The following is a 17,824-nucleotide window of genomic DNA, read 5'->3' as shown; positions in this document are numbered from 1 at the left end:
TTTCACAAGGATTCCAACCCCTCTTCTCTTCACCAAACTGCTCTCCATGACTCTCTCACTTCGTACACGACCCCGAACAAAAAACCTTACATCTGCCACTCTCTCATCAAACACATTCAGCAATCCCTCAAAATACTCACTTCATCTCATTCTATCACTACCTGTCATTACTTCTTATGTTGCCCTCTTCACCGATGTTCCCATTTTTTCTCTTGTCCTCCCCACATTATTTACCTCCTTCCAAAGCATCTTTTTATTCTCTAAAGTTTGATTACACTGTTTCGCCCAACTCTCATTTGCCCTCTTTTTCAACCACACCTTCATCGTGGCCTCCTGCCACTTTCTCTTAAACATGTCCCAGTTATTTGCACTCCTTCCTTGTAAGTACCATCAAAATGCCTCTTTTCTCTTTCAGTAGCAACTTCTTCATCCCAACTCTCATTACCGTTGCTAATCTACCCACCTCCTACTTTTCTCATGCCACATGCTATCACTGCTTCCCTAAATACATCTCATTCCTTACCCACTCCCTTCACTTCATTTGCTCTCACCTTTTCTCATTCTACACTCAATCTCTGCTGGTATTTCTTTATGCAAGTCTCCTCTCCCAGCTCACTTACTCTCACCACTCTCTTCTCCTCAACACTGTCTCCTCTTTTTTTGAAATCCTCTACAAATCTTCACCTTCACCTCCACAAGATAGTGATCAGACATCACACCATCTGCCCCTTTCAACACATTCACATCCAAAAGTCTCTCTTTTACACACCTATCATTTAATACATTAAAAAATGATGCCTGTTGACCATCTCTCCTATTCACATTTGTATACTTGGGCTATAGATAGGATTTTACAGAGGGTGGATGTGTTGGAAAGGAAATGTTTGAGGACAATATGCTGTGTGAGGTGGGTTGATCAAATAAGCAATGAAAGAGTAAGAGAGATGTGTGGAATTAAAAAGAGTGTAGTTGAGAGAGCATAAGAGGGTGTGTTAAAATGGTTTGGACATATGGAAAGAATAAGTGAGGAAAGATTGACAAAGAGGAGATATATGTCAGAGGTGGAAGGAACAAGGAGAAGCGGGAGACCAAATTGGAGGTGGAAGGATGAAGTGAAGTAGATTTTGAGTGATTGGGGCCTGAACATGCAGGATGGTTAGAGGTATGCAAGGAATAGAATGTATTGGAATGTTGTGGTATACCAGGGTTGACATGCTGTCAGTGGACTGAACCAGGAATGGGAAACGTGTGGCATAAACCATGGAAAGGTGTGTGGGGCCTGGATGTGGATAGGGAGCTGTGGTTTCGGTGCATTACACATGACAGCTAGAGACTGAGTGTGAACGAATGTGGCCTATTTTGTCTGTTTTCCTGGCGCTACCTTGCTGAAGTAGGGGGTAGCAATGCTGTTTCCTGTGGAGTGGTGGAGTGGGGTAGAGCCAGGAATGGATGAAGGAAAGCAAGTATGAATATGTACATGTGTAGATATGTATATGTCTGTGTATGTGTATGTATGTATATGTGCATATATGGGCATTTATGTGTATATATGTGTATATGAGTGGATGGACCATTCTTCATCTGTTTCCTGGTGTTACCTTGCTACCACAGGAAACAGTGATCAAGTATAGTAATGATAATAATATTTTTTTTTCTTTTTTTTTTTTTGCTTTGTCGCTGTCTCCCGCATTTGCGAGGTAGCGCAAGGAAACAGACGAAAGAAATGGCCCAACCCACCCCCATACACATGTATATACATACGTCCACACACACAAATATACATACCTACACAGCTTTCCATGGTTTACCCCAGACGCTTCACATGCCCTGATTCCATCCACTGACAGCACGTCAACCCCGGTATACCACATCGATCCAATTCACTCTATTCCTTGCCCTCCTTTCACCCTCCTGCATGTTCAGGCCCCGATCACACAAAATCTTTTTCACTCCTTCTTTCCACCTCCAATTTGGTCTCCCACTTCTCGTTCCCTCCACCTCCGACACATATATCCTCTTGGTCAATCTTTCCTCACTCATTCTCTCCATGTGCCCAAACCATTTCAAAACACCCTCTTCTGCTCTGTCAACCATGCTCTTTTTATTTCCACACATCTCTCTTACCCTTACGTTACTTACTCGATCAAACCACCTCACACCACACATTGTCCTCAAACATCTCATTTCCAGCACATCCACCCTCCTGCGCACAACTCTATCCATAGCCCACGCCTCGCAACCATACAACATTGTTGGAACCACTGTTCCTTCAAACATACCCATTTTTGCTTTCCGAGATAATGTTCTCGACTTCCACACATTCTTCAAGGCTCCTAGGATTTTTGCCCCCTCCCCCACCCTATGATCCACTTCCGCTTCCATGGTTCCATCCGCTGCCAGATCCACTCCCAGATATCTAAAACACTTTACTTCCTCCAGTTTTTCTCCATTCAAACTTACCTCCCAATTGACTTGACCCTCAACCCTACTGTACCTAATAACCTTGCTCTTATTCACATTTACTCTTAACTTTCTTCTTTCACACACTTTACCAAACTCAGTCACCAGCTTCTGCAGTTTCTCACATGAATCAGCCACCAGCGCTGTATCATCAACGAACAACAACTGACTCACTTCCCAAGCTCTCTCATCCCCAACAGACTTCATACTTGCCCCTCTTTCCAAAACTCTTGCATTCACCTCCCTAACAACCCCATCCATAAACAAATAATAATAATAATAATAATGATAATAATAATAATGATAATACTTATTATCCCAGGGGATAGGGGAGAAAGAATACTTCCCATGCATTCCCCGCATGTCATAGAAGACAACTAAAGGGAACAGGAGCAGGGGGCAAGAAACCCTCCCCTCCTTGTATTTCAACATTCAAAAAGGGGAAACAGAAGGAGTCATGCGTAGAGTGCTCATCCTCCTCGAAGGCTCACATTGGGTGTCTAGATGTGTGGATGTATGTAACTAAGATGAGAAGAAAGGAGAGATAGGTAGTATGTTTGAGGAAAGGAACATGGATGTTTTGGCTCTCAGTGAAACGAAGCTCAAGGGTAAATGGGAAGAGTGGTTTGGGAATGTCTTGGGAGTAAAGTCAGGGGTTGGTGAGAGGACAAGAGCAAGGGAAGGAGTAGCATTACTTCTGAAACAGGAGTTGTGGGAGTATGTGATAGAGTGTAAGAAAGTAAATTCTAGATTGATATGGGTAAAACTGAAAGTGGATGCAGAGAGATGGGTGGTTATTGGTGCCTGTGCACCTGGTCATGAGAAGAAAGATCATGGGAGGCAAGTGTTTTGGGAGCAGCTGAGTGAGTGTGTTAGCAGCTTGGACGCTCGAGACCAGGTCATAGTGATGGTGATTTGAATGTAAAGGTGAGTAATGTGGCAGTTGAGGGTATGATTGGTGTATATGGGGTGTTCAGTGTTGTAAATGGAAATGGTGAAGAGCTTGTAGATTTGTGTGCTGAAAAAGGACTGGTGATTGGGAATACCTGGTTTAAAAAGAGAGGTAGACATAAGTATACGTGTGTAAGTAGGAGAGATGGCCAGAGAGTGTTATTGGATTAGGTGTTAATTGATAGGCACGTGAAAGAGAGACTTTTGGATGTTAATGTGCTGTGAGGGAGAACTGGAGGGATGTCTGATTATTATCTTGTAGAGGCGAAGGTGAAGATATGTAGAAGTTTTTAGAAAAGGAGAGAGAATGTTAGGGTGAAGAGAGTGGTGAGAGTAAGTGAGCTTGGAAAGGAGACTTGTATGAGGAAGTACGAGGAGAGACTGAGTGCAGAATGGAAAAAGGTGAGAGAAAATGATGTAAGGGGAGTGGGGGAGGAATGGGATGTATTTAGGGAAGCAGTGATGGCTTGCGCTAAAGATGCTTGTGGCATGAGAAGCGTGGGAGGTGGGCACATTAGAAAGGGTAGTGAGTGGTGGAATGAAGAATTAAGATTGTTAGTGAAAGAGAAGAGAGAGGCATTTGAACGATTTTTGGAGGGAAATAATGCAAATGCCTGGGAGATGTATAAAAGAAATAGGCAAGAGGTCAAGAGAAAGGTGCAAGAGGTGAAAAAGAGGGCAAATGAGAGTTGGGGTGAGAGAGTATCAATAGATTTTCAGGAGAATAAAAAGATGTTCTGGAAGGAGGTAAATAAAGTGCGTAAGACAAGAGAACAAATGGGAACATCGGTGAAGGGGGCTAATGGAGAGGTGATAACAAGTAGTGGAGAAGTGAGAGGGAGATGGAGTAAGTATGTTGAAGGTTTGTTGAATGTGTTTGATGATAGAATGGCAGATATAGGGTGTTTTGGTCGAGATGGTGTGTGAAGTGAGAGGGTCAGGGAGAATGATTTGGTAAACAGAGAAGTATTGAAAGCTTTGCAGAAGATGAAAGCCAGCAAGGTGGTGGGTTTGGATGGTATTGCAGTGGAATTTATTAAAAAAGGGGGTGACTGTATTGTTGACTGGTTGATGAGGATATTCTCTGTATGTATAGTTCACGGTGAAGTGCTTGAGGATTGGCGGAATGCATGCATAGTGCCATTGTACAAAAGCAAAGGGGATAAAGGTGAGTGTTCAAATTACAGAGGCATAAATTTCTTGAGTATTCCTGGAAAATTATATGGGAGGGTATTGATTGAGAGAGTGAAGGCATGTACAGAGCATCAGGTTGGGGAAGAGCAGTGTGGTTTCAGAAGTGGAATAGGATGTGTGGATCAGGTGTTTGCTTTGAAGAATGTATGTGAAAAATACAAATGAATTAGTATGTAGCATTTATGGATCTAGAGAAGGCATATGATAGAGTTGATGGAGGTGCTCTGTGGAAGATGTTAAGAGTATATGGTGTGGGATGTAAGTTGCTAGAACCAGCGAAAAGTTTTTATTAAGGATGTAAGGCATGTGTACAAGTACGAAGAGAGGAAAGTGATTGGTTCCCAGTGAATGTTGGTTTGCAGCATGGGTGCGTGATGTCTTCATCGTTGTTTAATTTGTTTATGTATGGGGGTTGTTAGGATGGTGAATGCAAGAGTTTTAGAGAGAGAGGGGCAAATATACAGTCTTTTGTGGATGAGAGGGCTTGGGAAGCGAGTCAGTTGTTGTTCGCTGATGATATAGCTTGTGGCTGATTTGGGTGAGAAACTGCAGGAGGTTATTAGGTATAGTAGGGTTGAGGGACATTCAGTTTGGAGGTAAGTTTGAATGGAGAAAAGCTTGAGGAAAAGAAGTGTTTTAGATATATGGGAGTGGATTTGGCAGCGGATGGAACCAGGGAAGTAGAAGGGAGTCACAGGGTGGGGGAGGGGGTGAAGGTTCTGGGAGTGTTGAAGAATGTGTGGAAGGCGAGAAAGTTATCTCGGAGAGCAAAAATGGGTATGTTTGAAGGAATAGTGGTTCCAACAGTGTTATATGATTGTGAGGCATGGGTTATAGATAGTGTTGTGCGGAGGAGGGTGGATGTGTTGGAAATGAGATGTTTGAGGACAGTATGTGGTGTGAGGTGGCTTGATCAAGTAAGTGTTGAAAGGGTAAGAGAGATGTGTGGTAATGAAAAGAGTGTGTTTGAGAGAGCAGAAGAGGGTGTATTGAAATGGTTTGGTTGCATGGAGAGAATGAGTAAGGAAAAATTGACAAAGTGGATATATGTGTCAAAGGTGAAGGGAACAAGGAGGAGTGGGAGATCAAATTGGAAGTGGAAGGATGGAATGAAAAAGATTTTAAGCGATCGGGGCTTGAACCTACAAGAGGGTGAAAGGCATGCAAGGAATAGAGTGAATTGGAACGATGTGGTATACCGGTGTCGACGCGCTGTCAATGGATTGAACCAGAGCATGTGAAGCGATCATAGCCTAGCGGTAGTGCTCCCGCCTGTTGCACGGGGTCCTGTGTTTGATCCTGGCCATTAGAGGTTTGTATGTTCTATGAAGGTGTGCTTTCATATGAAATTTGTTCATATTCATATACCTCTGTGTTGTACAGTTAGGTTCGGTAAAAGCTATCTGCTGGCTGTGTGAGCCTAATGGGAAAAGACCGGTGTAGACCCCGTTGCTCACCAATGTGAGACGAAGGGTAGTCGAGTACATAGTATTTCAAAACCATTCTTCCTGACCCTGTCACTTCGCACACCACCTCGACCAAAACACCCTATATCTGCCACTCTATCATCAAACACATCAAACAATCTCCCGCTTTAGCGAGGTAGCGCAAGGAAACAGATGAAAGAAATGGCCCAACCCACCCACATACACATTTATATACATACACGTCCACACACACAAATATACATACCTGTACATCTCAACGTATGCATATATATACACACACAGACATATACATATGTACACATGTACATAATCCATACTGTCTGCCCTTATTCATTCCCATTGCTACTCCGCCACACATGAAATATCAACCCCCTCCCCTCTCATGTGTGCGAGGTAGCGCTAGGAAAGACAACAAAGGCCACATTCGTTCACACACAGTCTCTAGCTGTCATGTAATAATGCACTGAAACCACAGCTCCCCCTCCACATCCAGGCCCCACAGAACTTTCCATGGTTTACCCCAGACGCTTCACATGCCCTGGTTCTATCCATTAACAGCACGTCGACCCCGGGTATACCACATCGTCCCAATTCACTCTATTCCTTGCCCGCCTTTCACCCTCCTGCATGTTCAGGCCCCGATCACTCAAAATCTTTTTCACTCCATCTTTCCACCTATAGTTTGGTTTCCCACTTCTCCTCGTTCCCTCCACCTCTGACACATATATCCTCTTGGTCAATCTTTCCTCACTCATTCTCTCCATGTGACCAAACCATTTCAAAACACCCTCTTCTGCTCTCTCAACCACACTCTTTTTATTACCACACATCTCTCTTACCCTATTATTACTTACTCGATCAAACCATCTCACATCACATATTGTCCTCAAACATCTCATTTCCAGCACATCCACCCTCTTTCGTACAACTCTACCCATAGCCAACGCCTCGCAACCATATAACATTGTTGGAACCACTATTCCTTCAAACATACCCATTTTTACTTTCCGAGATAATGTTCTCGACTTCCAAACATTCTTCAACGCTCCCAGAACTTTCGCCCACTCCCCCACCCTATGATTCACTTCTGCTTCCATGGTTCCATCCACTGCCAAATCCTCTCCCAGATATCTAAAACCCTTCACTTCCTCCAGCTTTTCTCCATTCAAACTTACCCCCAATTGACTTGCCCTAAACCCTAATTACCTAAAACCTTGTTTTATTCCTTTACTCTTAACTTTTTCTTTCACACATTTTTAAAAAACTCGTCACCAGCTTCTGCATTTCTCAATGAACAGCCACCAGCGCTGTATCATCAACGAACAAAACTGATCACTTCCCAAGCTCTCCACCCCCAAACAGACTTCATACTTCCCCCTCTTTCCAAAACTCTTGCATTCACCTCCCTAAAAACCCCATCCATAAAAAAATAAAAATTTAATAATAAAAAATATAATAAAAATAATGATAATACTTATTATCCCAGGGGATAGGGAGAAAGAATACTTCCCAGCATTCCCCGCATGTCAAAAAGACAACTAAAGGGAACGGAGCAGGGGCAAGAAACCCTCCCCCTGTATTTCACATTAAAAAAGGGGGGAAACAGAAGGGTCATGCGTAGAGTGCTATCCTCCTCGAAGGCTCACATTGGGTTTTAAATGTGGGGATGTATGTAACTAAGATGGAAAAAGGGGGGAATAGGTAGTATGTTTGGGGAAAAGGAACGGGTGTTTTGGCTCCAGAAAAACGAAGCTCAAGGGTAAAGGGGAAAGGGGGTTTGGGAATGTTTTTGGGAGTAAAGTCAGGGGTTGGTGAGGGACAAGAGCAAGGGAAGGAGTACATTACTTCTGAAAAGGGTTGTGGGATATGTGTAAGTGTAAGAAAAAAATTTCTAGTTGAAAGGGAAAAACTGAAAGTGGATGCAGAGAGATGGGGGTTTTTGGTGCCTTGCCCCTGGTCATGAAAAAAAGATCATGGGGGCAAGTGTTTTGGGAGCAGCTGAGTGAGTGTGTTAGCGCTTGGACCTGAGACCAGGTCTAGGATGGTGATTTGAATGTAAAGGTGGAAATGTGGCAGTTGAGGGTATGTTGGTGTATATGGGGTGTTCAGTGTTGTAAAGGGAAAAGGGTAAAGAGCTTGTAGATTTGTGTGCTAAAAAAGGACTGGTGATTGGGAATCCCGGGTTAAAAAGAGAGGTAGAAAAAAGTATACTGTGAAGGGAGAGATGGCCAAGAGTGTTTTTGGGATTGGGTTTTAATTTGAAGGCACTGAAAGAGAGACTTTGGATGTTAATGTTGTGGGGGAAAACTGGGGGGATGTCTGATTTTATCTTGTAGAGGCGAAGGTGAAGAATGTAGAAGTTTTTAGAAAAGGAGAGGAATGTTGGGGGTGAGAGAGGGTGAGAGTAAGGAGCTTGGAAAGGAGATTGAGAGGAAGTACGGGAGAGACTGAGTGCAAAATGGAAAAAGGTGAAAAAAATGATGAAGGGGAGTGGGGGAGGAATGGGATTATTTTGGGGAAGCATGATGGCTTCGCTAAAGTGCTTTGTGGCAGAGAAGCGTGGGGGGGGGCACTTTAAAAAAAGGGGTGTGAGGGGGTGGAATGAAAAATTTAAGATTGTTAGTGAAAGAAAAGAGAGAGGCTTAAACGTTTTTTTGGAGGGAAATAATGCAAATGCCTGGGAATGTTAAAAGAAATGGGCAAGAGGTCAAGGAAAGGTGCAAAAGGTGAAAAAGAGGGCAAATGAGAGTTGGGGGGAGAGGTATCAATAGATTTTCAGGGAATAAAAAGAGTTCTGGAAGGAGGTAAATAAAATGCGTAAGACGAGAAACAATGGGAACATCGGTGAAGGGGGTAATGGAGAGGTGATAACAAGATGGAGAAGTGAGAGGGGGGGGGAGTAAGTATGTTGAAGGTTTGTTGAATGTGTTTGATGATGAATGGGAGATATAGGGTGTTTTGGGGGCGAGATGGTGTGTAAGGAAAGGGCAGGAGAATGATTTTGGTAAACAAGAAGTATTAAAGCTTTGCAGAAGATGAAAGCCAGCAAGGGGGTGGGTTTGGTGGTATTGCGTGGAATTTATTAAAAAAGGGGGGGACGTATTGTTGACTGTTGATGGGATATTTTCCCGTATTATAGTTTACGGGAGTGCTTGAGGATTGGCGGAATGCATGCAAAGTGCCATTGTCAAAAGCAAAGGGGATAAAGGTGAGTGTTCAAATTACAGAGGCATAAAAATTTTTTGAGTATTCCTGGAAAATTATATGGGAGGGGATTTATTGAGAGAGTGAAGGCATGTACAGAGCATCAGGTTTGGGGAAGAGCAGTGTGGGGTTTTAAAAGTGGGAAAAGGATGTTGGGGTCAGGTGTTTGCTTTGAAGAAGTATGTGAAAAAATACAAATGAATTAGTATGTAGCATTTATGGATCTAGAGAAGGCATATGATAGAGTTGATGGAGGTGCTCTGTGGAAGAGTTAAGAGTATTGGTGTGGGGGTTTTAAATTTCTAGAACCAGCGAAAAGTTTTTATTAAGGTGTAAGGCAGTGTAAAGTACGAAGAGAGGAAAAAGGTTTGGTTCCCATGAATGTTGGTTGCACATGGGTGGTGATGCTTCATCGTTGTTTTAATTTTTTTATTTGGGGGTTGTTGGTGGTGAATGCAAGAGTTTTAGAGGAGAGGGGCAAAAACAGTCTTTTGTGGAAAGGGGGGCTTGGGAGGAGTCAGTTTTTTTTCGCTGATGATATAGCTTGTGGCTGATTTGGGTGAGAAAAAGGGGGTTTTGGATGTGGGTTTAGGGCATGTTTGGAGGTAAGTTTGAATGGGGAAAAAAATTGAGGAAAAGAAGTGTTTTGAATTGGGGGGGATTTGGCAGGGAGGAAACCCGGGAAGTAGAAGGGTACGGGTGGGGGGGGGGTGAAGGTTCTGGGTGTTGAAAAGGGGTGGAAGGGGAGAAAATTATCTCGGAGGCAAAAATGGGTATGTTTGAAGGAAAGGGTTCCAAAAGGTTAATGTTTTTGAGGCTGGTTAAGATAGTGTTGGGGGGAGGGTGGTGGTTGGAAATGAGATGTTTGAGGAATATGTGGGGAGGGGGCGACAAAAGTTTTAAAAGGGTTTAAGAGGATGGGGGGTAAGAAAGATTGTTTGAGAGAGAAAAAGGGGTGTTTAAAAAGGTTTGGTTTGCTGGAAAAATGAGTAAGGAAAATTGACAAAGTGGATAATGTGTCAAAGGTAAAGGGAAAACAAGGAGAGTGGGGTCAAATTGGAAGGGGAAAGGATGGTTTGAAAAAGATTTTAAGCGGTCGGGGCTTGAACCTCAAGAGGGTGAAAGGGCAAGGAAAAAGGGGAATTGGAACGAGGGGTTCCCGGGTCGACGCGCGCAAGGGTTTAAACCCCAGGCAGTAACGTCTTGCCGCGGTGTGCTCCCCCCCTGTTGCAGGGGGCCTGTGTTTGTCCGGCCTTAGAGGTTTGTTTTCTATGAAGGTGTGTTTCATATGAAATTTGTTCAATTATAAAAATCTGGTTTTCAGTTGGGTTTCGGTAAAACTATTGCGGGCGTGTGAGCCTAATGGGAAAGCCGGTGTAGACCGTTCTCCCCAATGTGAGCGGGTTTGTCGAGTTACATAGATTTCAAAACCATTTTTCCTACCCTGTCACCCCACCCGCCCAAAAACACCCTTTTCCACTCTTCATCAAACCATCAACAATCTCCCGCTTTAGCGAGGTAGCGAAAGGGAAACAGATGAAAGAATGGCCAACCCACCCCATACACTTTATTAATCCCGTCCCACCAAAAAAATATAATCTGTCATCTCAGTTGCTAATAACAACACAACATATACATATGTTCATTTTACAAATAAATCTGTTGCCCTTTTTCATTCCCTTTGTTTACCCCGCCCAATGAAATATAAACCCCCCCCCCCCTTTGTGGCGGGGTAGCGCAGGAAAGACAACAAGGGCCCACATTCGTTCACACACGTCTCTAGTGTCATGTATTAAGCACTGAAAAACCCGCTCCCCCTCCAATCCGGCCACAGAACTTTCCATGGTTTACCCAGACGCTTCACTGCCCTGGTTTTTCCCATTAACAGCACGTCGCCCCGGGGGATACCACATTCCCAATTCACCTTTTCCCCTTGCCCCCTTTACCCCCCTGCAGTTAAGGCCCCGACACAAAAATCTTTTTTCACTCCACTTTCCACCTATATTTTGGGTTTCCCATTTTCCCCTGTTCCCTCACCTCTGACACATATATCCCCTTGGCAAATTTTTCCCACTATTCTTCCAGTGACCCAAACCATTTCAAAAAACCTCTTCTCTCTCTAACCCACTCTTTTTTTACCCCACATTTTCTTACCCCATTTTACTTATCGATCAAACCCTCTCACATCCTATTGCCTCAACTCCTTTCCAGCACATCCACCTCTTTCGTAAATCTACCCCTGCCAACGCCTCGCAACCTATAACATTGTTGGAACACTATTCTTCAACATACCCTTTTTACTTTGAGATAATGTTCTGATTCCAAAATTCTTTAAAGCTCCAAACTTTCGCCCACTCCCCCACCCTTGATTCACTTTGCTTCCTGGGGTTTCCCTCCCTGCCAAAATCCCTCCCCTATCTAAAACCCCTTTACTTCCTCCGCTTTTCTCCATTCAAACTTTCCCCAATTGACTTGTCCCTCACCCCCCTGTTAATAACCCTTTCCTTATTCCCTTACGTTTAAATTTCTTTTTCACACACTTTTCCAAACTCATCACCCCTTCTGCAGTTTCTCCCTGAATCAGCCGCAGTGCTGTATCATCACGAAAAACAAAGATTCACTTCCAAACTTCTCTCCACCGATTTCTTTCTGCCCCTCTTTCCAAAACCTTTATTTACCTCCCCAACAACCCCATCTTAAACAAAATTTCAAAACCCCTGGAGCATCCACACCCCCGGGCCCCAAACCTACATTCATAGAACCAAACACTTTTCCTCTCTTCCCCCCAGTAACAGCCTTAATCCCGATAAAAAAAATTTTCACTGTTTTTAACAACTTGTCTGCCCCCCATTATTCTTAATTTTTCCCCAGAGATCCTTTTCAACTTTCAATGCCCCTTCTAGTCCCTAGATGCCCCATAAAATCCATTTTTCCTTTCTAAGTTTTCTTAATATTCCCGATGAACAGCGCTGGTGGCTGATTCATGTGAGAAACTGCAGAAGCTGGTGACTGAGTTTGGTAAAGTGTGTGGAAGAAGAAAGTTAAGAGTAAATGTGAATAAGAGCAAGGTTATTAGGTACAGTAGGGTTGAGGGTCAAGTCAATTGGGAGGTGAGTTTGAATGGAGAAAAACTGGAGGAAGTGAAGTGTTTTAGATATCTGGGAGTGGATCTGTCAGCGGATGGAACCATGGAAGCGGAAGTGGATCATAGGGTGGGGGAGGGGGCGAAAATTTTGGGAGCCTTGAAAAATGTGTGGAAGTCGAGAACATTATCTCGGAAAGCAAAAATGGGTATGTTTGAAGGAATAGTGGTTCCAACAATGTTGTATGGTTGCGAGGCGTGGGCTATGGATAGAGTTGTGCGCAGGAGGATGGATGTGCTGGAAATGAGATGTTTGAGGACAATGTGTGGTGTGAGGTGGTTTGATCGAGTGAGTAACGTAAGGGTAAGAGAGATGTGTGGAAATAAAAAGAGCGTGGTTGAGAGAGCAGAAGAGGGTGTTTTGAAATGGTTTGGGCACATGGAGAGAATGAGTGAGGAAAGATTGACCAAGAGGATATATGTGTCGGAGGTGGAGGGAACGAGGAGAAGAGGGAGACCAAATTGGAGGTGGAAAGATGGAGTGAAAAAGATTTTGTGTGATCGGGGCCTGAACATGCAGGAGGGTGAAAGGAGGGCAAGGAATAGAGTGAATTGGAGCGATGTGGTATACAGGGGTTGACGTGCTGTCAGTGGATTGAATCAAGGCATGTGAAGTGTCTGGGGTAAACCATGGAAAGCTGTGTAGGTATGTATATTTGCGTGTGTGGACGTGTGTATGTACATGTGTATGGGGTGGGGGTTGGGCCATTTCTTTCATCTGTTTCCTTGCGCTACCTCGCAAACGCGGGAGACAGCGACAAAGTATAAAAAAAAAAAAAAAAAAAAAAAAAAAAAAAAAAAAAAAAAAAAAAAAAAACATTCCTCAAAGCACACACCTGATCCAAACATCTTCTACCACTTCTGAAACCACACTGCTCTTCCCCAATCTGATGCTCTGTACATGCCTTCACCCTCTCAGTCAATACCCTCCCATATAATTTCCCAGGAATACTCAACAAACTTATAAATGTAATTTGAGCACTCACTTTATCCCCTTTGCCTTTGTACAATGGCACTATGCAAGCATTCCGCCAATCCTCAGGCACCTCACCTTGAGACATACATACATTAACTAACTTTACCAACCAGTCAACAATACAGTCACCCCCGTTTTTAATAAATTCTACTGCAGTATCATCCAAACCCGCTGCCTTGCCGGCTTTCATCTTCCGCAAAGCTTTTACTACCTCTTCTCTGTTTACCAAATCATTTTCCATAACCCTCTCACTTTGCACACTACCTCGACCAAAACACCCTATGTCTGCCACTCTATCATCAAACACATTCAATAAACCTTCAAAATACACACTCCATCGTTTCTTCTTATCTTGATTAAATCCACACACCTTTAGACACCCCAATCTGAACCTTAGAGGAGGATGAGCACCCCCTGCTTGACTCCTTGTTCTGTTTCTTGTTTTAGAAATTGAAATACAAGAATTTTGTTATGGGAAGAGAAATGATTACGAGAGTGTTGTTGAGTTTTGGGACATAATTTTCTAATCTTATATTATTTTTTTTTTTTGCTTTGTTGCTGTCTCCCGTGTTAGCGAGGTAGCGCAAGGAAACAGACGAAAGAATGGCCCAACCCACCCACATACACATGTATATATATATACATGCCCACACACGCAAATATACATACCTATATATCTCAACGTATATTTTTTTTTTCTTTTTTTCATACTATTCGCCATTTCCCGCGATAGCGAGGTAGCGTTAAGAACAGAGGACTGGGCCTTTGAGGGAATATCCTCACCTGGCCCCCTTCTCTGTTCCTTCTTTTGGAAAATTAAAAAAAAACGAGAGGGGAGGATTTCCAGCCCCCCGCTCCCTTCCCTTTTAGTCGCCTTCTACGACACGCAGGGAATACGTGGGAAGGCCACATTCGTTCACACACAGTCTCTAGCTGTCATGTAATAATGCACTGAAACCACAGCTCCCCCTCCACATCCAGGCCCCACAGAACTTTCCATGGTTTACCCCAGACGCTTCACATGCCCTGGTTCTATCCATTAACAGCACGTCGACCCCGGGTATACCACATCGTCCCAATTCACTCTATTCCTTGCCTGCCTTTCACCCTCCTGCATGTTCAGGCCCCGATCACTCAAAATCTTTATCACTCCATCTTTCCACCTATAGTTTGGTTTCCCACTTCTCCTCGTTCCCTCCACCTCTGACACATATATCCTCTTGGTCAATCTTTCCTCACTCATTCTCTCCATGTGACCAAACCATTTCAAAACACCCTCTTCTGCTCTCTCAACCACACTCTTTTTATTACCACACATCTCTCTTACCCTATTATTACTTACTCGATCAAACCATCTCACATCACATATTGTCCTCAAACATCTCATTTCCAGCACATCCACCCTCTTTCGCACAACTCTACCCATAGCCAACGCCTCGCAACCATATAACATTGTTGGAACCACTATTCCTTCAAACATACCCATTTTTACTTTCCGAGATAATGTTCTCGACTTCCAAACATTCTTCAACGCTCCCAGAACTTTCGCCCACTCCCCCACCCTATGATTCACTTCTGCTTCCATGGTTCCATCCACTGCCAAATCCTCTCCCAGATATCTAAAACCCTTCACTTCCTCCAGCTTTTCTCCATTCAAACTTACCTCCCAATTGACTTGTCCCTCAACCCTACTGTACCTAATAACCTTGCCTTTATTCATATCCATCGCCACCCCGCCACACATGAAATAACAACCCCCTCCCCCCTCATGTGTGCAAGGTAGCACTTGGAAAAGACAATAAAGACCCCATTTGTTCACACTCAGTCTCTAGCTGTCATGTAATAATGCACCAAAACCACAGCTCCCTTTCCACATCCAGGCCCCACAGAACTTTCCATGGTTTACCCCAGACGCTTCACATGCCCTGGTTCAATCCATTGACAGCACGTCGACCCCGGTATACGACATCGAAATTGAAATACAAGAATTTTGTTATGGAAAGAGAAATGATTATGAGGGTATTGTTGAGGTTTGGGACATAATTTTCTAATCTTGTATTTTTTTTTTTTTTGCTATGTCGCTGTCTCCCGCGTTAGCGAGGTAGTGCAAGGAAACAGACGAAAGAATGGCCCAACCCACCCACATACACATGTATATACATACACGCCCACACACGCAAATATACATACCTATACATCTCAACATATACATATATATAACATACAAAGCTCCAACAGCCAGGATCGAACCTTGGACCCCTTGTGCAAGAGGCAGGCATGCTAACCTCCAGACTAAGGGACTGTATGATAGGAAACAACTATTCGAAATACTAAGTACTCGAATACCCTTCGTCTCACAATGGTGAGCAACGGGGTCTATCGGTTGTTATCGAACAGAACACATAGCCAGCTGATAGCGTTTTACTGAACCTGACTGTACAACGCGGAGTTATATGAATACGAATAAAGTGTATATGAACGCGCACCTTCATAAAACATACAAAGCTCCAACAGCCAGGATCGAACCTGGGACCCCTTTTGCAAGAGGCAGGCATGCTAATCTCTAGGCTAAGGGACTGTATAATAGGAAACAACTATTCGAAATACTAAGTACTCGAATACCCTTCGTCTCACAATGGTGAGCAACGGGGTCTATCGGTTGTTTCCGAACAGAACACATAGCCAGCTGATAGCGTTTTACCGAACCTGACTGTACAACGCGGAGTTATATGAATACGAATAAAGTATATGAACGCGCACCTTCATAGAACATACAAAGTTCCAACAGCCAGGATCGAACCTGGGACCCCTTTTGCAAGAGGCAGGCATGCTAACCTCTAGGCTAAGGGACTGTATAATAGGAAACAACTATTCGAAATACTAAGTACTCGAATACCCTTCGTCTCACAATGGTGAGCAACGGGGTCTATAGGTTGTTTCCGAACAGAACACATAGCCAGCTGATAGCGTTTTACCGAACCTGACTATACAACGCAGAGTTATATGAATACGAATAAAGTGTATATGAACGCGCACCTTCATAGAACATACAAAGCTCCAACAGCCAGGATCAAACCTGGGACCCCTTGTGCAAGAGGCAGGCATGCTAACCTCTAGGCTAAGGGACTGTATGATAGGAAACAACTATTCGAAATACTAAGTACTCGAATACCCTTCGTCTCACAATGGTGAGCAACGGGGTCTATCGGTTGTTTCCGAACAGAACACATAGCCAGCTGATAGCGTCTTACCGAACCTGACTGTACAACGTGGAGTTATATGAATACGAATAAAGTGTATATGAACGCGCACCTTCATAGAACATACAAAGCTCCAACAGTCAGGATCGAACCTGGGACCCCTTGTGCAAGAGGCAGGCATGCTAACCTCTAGGCTAAGGGACTGTATAATAGGAAACAACTATTCGAAATACTAAGTACTTGAATACCCTTCGTCTCACAATGGTGAGCAACAGGGTCTATCGGTTGTTTCCGAACAGAACACATAGCCAGCTGATAGCGTTTTACCGAACCTGACTGTACAACGCGGAGTTATATGAAGGGGTCCCAGGTTCGATCCTGGCTGTTGGAGCTTTGTATGTTCTATGAAGGTGCGCGTTCATATATGCTTTATTCGTATTCATATGACTCTGCGTTGTACAGTCAGGTTCAGTAAAACGCTATCACCTGGCTATGTGTTCTGTTCGGAAACAACCGATAGACCCCGTTGCTCACCATTGTGAGACGAAGGGTATTCGAGTACTTAGTATTTCGAATAGTTGTTTCCCATTATACAGTCCCTTAGCCTAGAGGTTAGCATGCCTGCCTCTTGCACAAGGGGTCCCAGGTTCGATCCTGGCTGTTGGAGCTTTGTATGTTCTATGAAGGTGCGCGTTCATATACACTTTATTCGTATTCATATAACTCCGCATTGTACAGTCAGGTTCGGTAAAATGCTGTCAGCTGGCTATGTGTTCTGTTCGGAAACAACCGATAGACCCCATTGCTCACCATTGTGAGACGAAGGGTATTTGAGTACTTAGTATTTCGAATAGTTGTTTCCTATTATACAGTCCCTTAACCTAGAGGTTAGCATGCCTGCCTCTTGCACAAGGGGTCCCAGGTTCGATCCTGGCTGTTGGAGCTTTGTATGTTCTATGAAGGTGCATGTTCATATACACTTTATTCGTATTCATATAACTCCGCATTGTACAGTCAGGTTCGGTAAAACGCTATCAGCTGGCTATGTGTTCTGTTCGGAAACAACCGATAGACCCCATTGCTCACCATTTGAGACGAAGGGTATTCGAGTACTTAGTATTTCGAATAGTTGTTTCCTATTATACAGTCCCTTAGCCTAGAGGTTAGCATGCCTGCCTCTTGCACAAGGGGTCCCAGGTTCGATCCTGGCTGTTGGAGCTTTGTATGTTCTATGAAGGTGCGCGTTCAT

At 43.8% G+C, this 17,824-nt stretch overlaps 1 protein-coding gene across 9 annotated transcripts in view; it reads left to right on the top strand.

Moving 5' to 3' along the window:
* LOC139747272 (DNA topoisomerase 2-binding protein 1-like) overlaps nucleotides 1-17,824 on the top strand; it is a 688,948-nt gene that overhangs the window by 154,677 nt on the left and 516,447 nt on the right. The window lies entirely within an intron of this gene.

Source organism: Panulirus ornatus, chromosome 68 (assembly GCF_036320965.1).
Source record: "Panulirus ornatus isolate Po-2019 chromosome 68, ASM3632096v1, whole genome shotgun sequence".
Taxonomy (NCBI): Eukaryota; Metazoa; Arthropoda; class Malacostraca; order Decapoda; family Palinuridae; genus Panulirus; species Panulirus ornatus.
Note: the sequence above shows the minus strand (reverse complement) of the source record. Positions and strands in the feature narration are given on the sequence as shown.